At 45.7% G+C, this 8,832-nt stretch overlaps 1 long non-coding RNA gene across 2 annotated transcripts in view; it reads right to left on the reverse strand.

Moving 5' to 3' along the window:
* Positions 1–387: 387 nt before the first annotated feature.
* The window catches only part of LOC119269381, a 20,190-nt gene continuing 11,745 nt past the window's right edge, over positions 388–8,832 (reverse strand). The window contains exons 2-4 of one of the 2 annotated variants that reach the window (XR_005133590.1): positions 2,626–2,969; positions 2,239–2,523; positions 388–1,663 (exon numbers count right to left, since the gene is read on the reverse strand). This is a non-coding gene — a long non-coding RNA (uncharacterized LOC119269381). Of the gene's footprint in view, positions 1,664–2,238; positions 2,970–8,832 lie in introns of both variants that reach the window. The other variant, XR_005133585.1, reaches the window with a different exon arrangement.

Below are 8,832 nucleotides of genomic sequence, written 5' to 3' on the forward strand. Positions count from 1 at the left end.
CAAATTATGTGAACAAAACAAAAACCGAGGTAATACCGATAATTGTTGAAGAAGAAGGATGGGATGCCGACCGGGGCATCCCAAGCTTGTATCCTTGAAATATTTACTTGGGGTGCCTTATGCATCCCCAAGCTTGAGCTCTTGCATCTCTTTATTCTTCTCATATTCATAGCCCCTCGATCTTCAAACACTTCATCCACACAAAATTTTAACAAAAACTTTGTGAGATCCGTTAGTGTAATAAAGCAAATCACTATCTTTAGGTACTGTTGCAAACTTATTCCAATTTTATATTAGAGTTATATCTACTGTATTCCAACTTCATCATGGTTCATACCCCCCGATACTATCCATAGATTCATCAAAATAAGCGAACAACTCATAGAAAACAGAATCCGTCAAAAACAGGACAGTCTGTAGTAATCTGGAAGTTTAATAAACTTCTGTAACTCTAAAAAATTCTAAACAAATACTAGTTAGAATGCACGTGGAACACACGTATAATAATCATAGAAACAATTTATCTGCATCATGCTAGTTAGGGCACAATTATTTTAATACAATGAACATGCAATTATGTAGCACAGATCTTAATTTAGCCTGAATATAGCTTTTGCATATATAGTTCTTTCCATATGAGCACCATATCTCATATCAAACATGCACACATAATGGATTTTTCAACCATACAGACTTAACAAAAACACATTACATACAACAGCACTATAGTCAATTTCATCCCAGAATTGACGGTCAAGTAACACACGTAGAGAAAAACAACTTGGCCATCGGCTCTGGATCCATATGCAACAAAACATGAAAGTAAGTTAGACATTAAGCATATTTCATCCATTGTCGTAACTCTATTACGGAAGCAATAAACCATGTTAATTAACTTACGTATATAACCATTATTTCTCGTTATATTTTAAGCCTAATGTAATCCAATAAATCAGAAAATAGCAAAGCATCAATAAATGGGGCGCACAATTAACATCGCAAAGATGCATCACCATGTATCACAACTCACAAGCTATACATACAACTTTTGCTACCATGACTTTGTGTAACCAAACAATCAACAATCTTGATACATTCAATATGGAGCTAATAATTGTGAAGCTCCCCATGCCCTACAACCCACGAATCACCTCAAGTCCTTATAGTGTTGTGTAAGAAATCCTGCACCTCACAAATGTAGTGTATTAAAAGTAAAAGGTGTATGCTCTAAAATGGATCCTAGAGAAAGAATAAGTAGATTAAGCCGGAGTGGTGTGTATGTATGATGTATGTGAAGGCCTCCTGAATCCTGACTCACGCATGCTAAGCACAAGTTGGAGGAATAATAATCTTCTCATCTAAACAGGGCACTACATTCCTTTTATATAAATGCTTTAAATAAGTATTTAAGAACATGAATTAATTTCATTCTTGCAGGGGTGCAGACTGCAATAAAGGCTATAAAAAAGAAATATCAAGGGAACACTACTATAATTTTTGCTGAGCCGATTAGCAGACAAAATCTTAAGTAATAAGCAATAATAAAAATAATCAGGCATGCAATATTTACGTATATGAAAAGTTTAGCAAGCTCGGATGATTCACATACTACCTCAATAACAGCGAGTTGAGCTAAACCTGACAGGTACGACGTGGAATCATCCTGCAAGCACCAGGGATAAAAAGAACATATGGTACTAAGGTTAGTAAAATCCATAAGTATCCAATATAACTATAGTGCTATACAAAAACTATTCACGCGGAGGTGATCGAGACAGTCATGACTGCGGGTGTCTATTGGCGTTGGCATGTTTTTCTTCCTTTCTTGCGACTGCAATTGCCCGATCATGTGTAAGTGGGCTTGATAGTATGTACACAACTTGGCATGGACACTATCTACATCTAATCAGTCATGTCATGTCACCAACTCACCATTGTGAAGACACTACCAAGCAACTAATTATGATCTTGATCACACATTGCTCTAGAAACCAGAGTTGGCATCTAACAGGGAAGGTATGGTAGATGTAGATAGTTTTATGCAAATTGGTATAGTATTAATTCTTGATTTCAAACATATACGCATACAAGGTCACATCAATCTCACCCTCCTTAATTCCACGTGACCCGATTAAAGTAGTCAAGACCCGTTTGGAATTTATGTCTCAGTTAAGTGCATGCATGTACAGAGTAGTGAGTACTGACTGCCTGAGCCTAACAGAAAAGGCAAACACGCACCTGATGCCTGCCAGTGAAGAGGTTATCTCCCTAGCCGACTGAGGCGCAATGTTGGCTGCTTCTGGTGCGAAGCCGCAAAGGTCGTCGGCATCGTTGAAGCCCATAGGTCGTCGGCATCCTTGATGCGCTGGATTAAGATGAACATAATTGTAACTACAAAAATAGTGTACGTCCACTCCACTGATGCGTTTTCACAACCGCAAAGTTCCTTTGTAGAGAATTATCAGGCCATCGCCCTTGGACCACATAAGTCATAACCACAGTTTCCTCGCCCAAACTCTGCAACTGGCCAATCAGAAACTACCAAGTCGTAGAAACACAAGAGGACACAAGGGCAATGGGCTAATGAAACTGCAATTCATGAAAATCATGTAGAGCGTGATTTACCTTGAACAGGACACCCTTGAAATAGCTCTTCTGGTCGGCCCAGCGAACCTTGTTGTCATTGTAAAAATAATTGCAATGGAATGGAAGTGTGGACATTATTTTTGCAATGCAATAGAAATGATCATATATTTATATTCATAATAGTAGCAAAACAGCAGAACTGCACAAGCAGTGGCAAACAACACTCCCTGCACTGTGTCTTCTCCATCGAGAGAACATCTTTTCCCAGTATCTCTGCTACCTCTCTCCCCAATGCTCATATGTACACTGCATACCCTGTGATCTGTCAGACCTCTCTGTTCTCTCACGCATCAAACACATCAGGAGCAATCCTCTCTGCTCTCCTGCAATCCAAACAAAATAACAATTAGCAGCTGCAAACAAAGAAATAACAGCAGCAGTGTCAGGACCCCGACTCGATGTCACATCGATCTAGCCGGTAACACCTCATATCACTTTGCGGCCTCACGCACGGTATCCCCACGGGTGTCGCCTTACCTTTGCCCGGGACCGTTTGCGCCTTTTGGCTCACGTATATGATAGTGTCGCTAGCATCCATATGATAAAGAGCCCGGGCTGACATGACTAGTCGTAAACCCAAAGTGGCACAGACTTACAGGGACAGGCATCCATGACCCAGCTTCGAACGTGTCGGTCATCAGCAAGTGGGTCCGGGCTGTAGCACTGGGCTAGCAGGACTCCGGTAAACCGGGCTGTAGCAGGCTAACAGGACTCCGGTACTCAAAGCGTGACATTTCCCAGAAGGGACAGACACAGGAACGAAGAAGGACACATGCCGGCCAGCCTAAGTGTTCCAGAGCAGTAGCAAGCTACCATGGCTCAGCGGTAACACTAGGAGACATTTCCCGGTAAGAGAGGCTACTAAAGATAAACAACTAGATAGTCAGATCCCACACATATCAAGCATTTCAATCATACACACAATATGCTCGATATGTGCAAATACAACGAAGCATCACAACATGACTCTACGACACAAGTACTTTATTTAAGGCTCAGGGAGCCATACATAACATACACAAAGGTACGGGTCTCACGACCCAACATACAAGTCATACAGTCATACAAACCAGCAGCGGAAGTAACTTGTCTGAGTACAGACAACTAGTAAAATAAAAGAGGCTTGGAAAGCCTAGCTATACTACGTGGTCCTTCACAAGCTCAGGGTCACCACCTGGGTCTTTAGCCTACTCGTTGATGTCAATGTCTACATAGAACCCATCAGAAGGGGTTGCAGCGTCTTCTGTAAAAATGTAGATTATAGCAACATGAGTACAAAGGTACTCAGCAAGACTTACATCAGATCCTACATACATGCTTAGTATCAAGAAGGGTTGGTGGAGTTATTGCAGCAAGCCAGCTTTGACTCTTGGCTAGACTATCCTACGATACTCCAACTTGAAATGGTTTTGCGCACACGAGTCCACTACTCACCACTTCAATACACTACCGAGGATCCACCTCCGTCTTCCTACGGAAGAGCCATCCTCGGCACTCACACTTATCTTGAGGCTTTTAACAGTTTCCATTTACTTGTCTATGAACTGTATAGGCAACCAAGTAGTCCTTTACCGCGGACGCGGCTATTCGAATAGATTATGATAACCCTTCATACATGTTTCCACCACTTAGCGTCTGCACACGACATGTGCTCGGCAGACTTCAAGCGAAAGCCGACGTGGGTGTTGACCACGACCTACCTAAACACTTAAGCCTCTAGTCCAGGTTTATCGCCTATTCAGGTTCCATCCGCAGGGAGTCCGGCCGGGGTTTCCCATACGGCCCCGAACGATGTGAACAGGGTTCCCGAGATACCTAACGGGTATTCGGTACACCCGGCCACGTACCTACCGCATCACAGCCCACCCCTACGGTCAGCGCTGTCCACGGCCTCCAGTAGGCTACAAACACCAGAAACTACTTGCAACTCCTGGACAGAGAGCTAGGGTGAATAAGAAGTCGAGCGGGGTCATATTTCAGGGCCCAATGCATGGTAGTAGCTGTATCTTAAATCACGCATACAGATCTCAGTGCTTAAGGTCGGCTTCAATGAAACAACCCACCATGTACTCCTACATGGCCTCTCATCGATACCTTTACCAAAATCGTGTTCACCACACTACTCTCATTACCGACATAATCATTTCACTCTAGCCCATCACCCAGATGAACCAGACCTGACACGACTCTAAGCATAGCAGGCATAGCAAGGTAGGAACAACACATACATATGGCTCAATCAACTCCTACACATGCTAGTGGGTTTCATCTAGTTACTGTGGCAATGACAGGTCATGCAGAGGAAATGGGTTCAACTACCGTAGCACACAGCAGTTTGAAACGCGTTGTCTTAATGCAGTAAAAGAGAGCAGGAGCGAGAACATGGGATTGTATCGATATGATCAAATGGTTGGTTGCTTGCCTGATGGTTCGATGCACTGATACGGTTCTTCGTTAGGGTAATCACGGTATTCCTCGGAGACAGAACCTGCCGCAGAGAGCACCGATACACAAACATTACCAAACAGTATGCAACAATATGATGCATGCATGAGACATGGCAAAATGAGTGTATTGGGCTAATGCAACTAAAACCAGAAGGGTTTGAACAAATTTGAATCAAGGATTCAAATTTCAAATTCAAATATGGCCTTTTAAAGTGCTTTTCCTTGTTCTGCTTGAAACATCAATTTAACTTGTTTTATCATGCATGAAAATAGTACAAATGGATAGATTGGATTTTTCTGATCATTTTTCATATATAATTTGTCCAATTTGGAGTTACAGAATAAAAGTTATGAATTTTTGAAGTTTAAATAATATTCTGGAATTTCCTGATTTAAATTAAATCCAGAAATTATAGTTATTGCGCCAGCATGACGTCATCATGACGTCAGTGGTCAACTGCGGCTGGCTGAGGTCAAACCTGACGTGTGGGGCCCACACGTCAGTGACAGGGAGGTTAAACAGGGTTAAATTAATCCTAATTACTAATTAGTGGCGCTGGGGCCCACTGGTCAGTGTCAGGGGTTAACTAACAGTGGTTAGCGCTAATCCTAATTAGCTACAGGGCTGGGCCCACCTGTCAGGGACTCAGGGGGTTCCTGCCGTGGTCAAGGTGGGTCAAACCCACCGGCGACGTGACGCCGGCGAGGCCCGAGACGGCGGCGTGATGCGGGATCGCGCTACAGGGCACGGGCGAGGCTGTGCTTGGGCTCGTTGGAGAGCTCTTGCTCCCGCGCGTCGAACGGTGGTGGTGGCCGAGCCTGGGGTGGCCGGTACCGTCGACGGCGAGCTCGTGAGCGGCGGCCGGAGTTCGGGTGCGGTCGGAGTCGGCGTTGCAGGGTGTTTGGAGAGGCGTTGGTGCGTGCTGCGTGCTCCTAGTGAGGCGTGGAGCACGATAGTGTGCTCGGTTGGGCGCTACGGTGACCGTGGCCACGACGGCGACATCGCCGGCGGCGTGGAGCTCTCGGCCAAGGTGGGGCTAAGGCCTAGAGGTCGAAAGAGACCCGGGAAGAAGGGGGAAACGACTCGGGGGCTCACCGCGGTTGCAGTGGGCGTCGAAGCGGGCTCGGAGACGCGCTGGAGACGGCGAATTCGTCGGCGATGATGGTCGGAGCCCGAAGAGGGGAACGGCGACGTGGCGGCGATGCAGGGCTTCCGGAGACCCGTGGAGCGGTGGGGAGGAAGAGGAGGTCGAGGCGGAGCTCCTGAGCTAGTCGGGGAAGCGAGGGGTGGCCGGAGATGGCTGCTATGGCGAACGGCGGCGACGGTGGTGTTCGGCCGTGTGAGAGAGAGAGCGAGGGAGAGGAGGGGAGAGCCGGGGGAGAGTGAGAGAGAGCAGGGGGGAGGCGTGGCGTCGTCCGGGGCATCGAGCGAGGAGGGGAGGGCAGGCAAGCAGGGAGAGAGGTGGCGTGGCGCGGTGGCGCGCGCGCGCGCCGGCCACACTCCCCTCCCTCTGTCGGGACGAAGACGACAGAGGAGGGAGGCGGGCTGGGCCGCCTGCTGGCTGGGCCGGCCAGCTGGATGGGCTGCACAGGGAGGAGCCCAGGTAAGCTTCTCCCTTTTATTTTTTTTCTGTTTTCTAATTTCTGACATTTGTTTTGATTAAAATAATATATTAAATCATTTATTTAACTTTGCAGGGGCTAGATATATTATTCCAGAGCTCCTTTATAATTGGCATAATATTTGGACATATATTTATATATATAGAAATATATTTCCAAAGCAAATATTTATGCATTAATTCCAAATGCCCAAAATAAATGTCCATGAGCCACTAAAAATATTGGTTTGATTTTTATCTCTGTCCAATATTTTCAGAGATCAACATGAGCATTTTCTTGGACCCTTTTGGAGAAATTTTTATTTGGATCATTTTCAAAATGATTCTGAGGGTTTCACAGATCCCCATTTCAAGTTTCTGATGAAAGAGTAAACATGATGCAACACTCTAATGCATGACTAGCTAGGGTGTGACAACTCACCCCCACTCAAAAGAATCTCGTCCCGAGATTTGGGTTCCTCCGGAAAGAAGGCGGGGTACTCGAGTCGAAGACGATCCTCCCTTTCCCAAGTTGCTTCATCCTCAGAATGGTGCGACCATTGTACTTTGAGGAACTTGATGTTCTGGCGTCGAGTGGTACGCTCGGCCTGATCGAGGATACGAATGGGGTACTCTCGATATGTAAGATTATCTTGGAGATCAAGCGTTTCGTGGTCCACTTCACGGATAGGATCCGAGAAGCAACGCCTGAGTTGGGAAACGTGGAAGACATCGTGGACTCTGGAGAGATGCGGAGGTAGTTCCAACTGGTAGGCAACTTCTCCTCGTTTGGCGAGAATGCGAAAAGGTCCAATGTAACAAGGAGCCAATTTGCCTTTGATACCGAAACGATGGGTTCCCTTCAGAGGGGTGACCCGAAGATAAGCCTTCTCGTCAACCTCGAAAGTCATAGCCTTATGTTTTCGGTCATATTGACTCTTTTGACGAGATTGGGCTGTTTTCAACTTTTCACGAACGATGCGAACTTGTTCTTCTGCTTCCTGAATCATATCCGGGCCAAAGAATTGTCTTTCCCCGGTCTCTGACCAGTTAAGGGGTGTTCGACACCGTCGTCCATAGAGAACTTCAAAAGGGGCTTTACCCAAGCTAGATTGATAGCTGTTGTTATAAGCGAATTCGGCAAATGGAAGGCACTTCTCCCAATCCATTCCGAATGAGATAACAGAGGCTCGAAGCATGTCTTCTAGCATCTGGTTGACGCGTTCCACTTGACCGCTCGACTGAGGGTGGAAGGCGGTGCTAAAGGAGAGACGGGTTCCCATAGCATTTTGGAAACTTTCCCAAAATCGAGAGGTGAAAAGACTTCCTCGATCCGAGTTAATTTCCAAAGGAACACCATGGAGAGACACTATTCGGGAGATGTATAAGTCTGCCAGCTGACTAGCGGTTATACTCTCACGAACAGGTAAGAAATGGGCTACTTTGGAAAGACGATCGACCACGACGAAGATAGCATTATTCCCTCTCTTAGTCCTGGGAAAACCGGTAATGAAATCCATACCAATTTTATCCCATTTCCATTCAGGAATAGCTAGAGGTTGAAGGGTGCCAGCAGGCCGTTGATGCTCTGCTTTTACACGACGACAGACGTCGCAATTAGCAATATACTGAGCAATTTCTCTCTTCATCCTAGTCCACCAGAACCTCTGGCGTAGGTCCTGATACATCTTAGTACCACCGGGATGAATAGTGAGAGGAGATTCATGAGCCTCCTTAAGGATCAACTGCCGTAGATGCTGGTTCTTGGGAACCACTAGACGGTTCTCAAAGTACACAACACCATGATCATTTGTGGAGAAACAACTAGCACCTCTGCTAGCAATGTTCTCCTTGATCTTAGCTATTCCCTTATCTCGCTTCTGGGCAGCAATGATTTGATCCGTAAGAGTAGGTTTCGCCACCAAGGTGGAAAGAAATCCTTGAGGAACAATGTGAAGGTTAAGCTTCCGAAATTCCTCATGGAGAAGCGGTTGACTTTGTTGTAACATCAGATTGTTACAATAAGATTTACGACTTAGCGCATCAGCCATGACGTTGGCTTTCCCTGGGGTGTAGGTTATTCCTAAGTCGAAATCTGTGATCAACTCGACCCAACGTCTTTGCCTGAGATTCAAATC

Source organism: Triticum dicoccoides, chromosome 1A (assembly GCF_002162155.2).
Source record: "Triticum dicoccoides isolate Atlit2015 ecotype Zavitan chromosome 1A, WEW_v2.0, whole genome shotgun sequence".
In the NCBI taxonomy this organism is placed as follows: Eukaryota; Viridiplantae; Streptophyta; class Magnoliopsida; order Poales; family Poaceae; genus Triticum; species Triticum dicoccoides.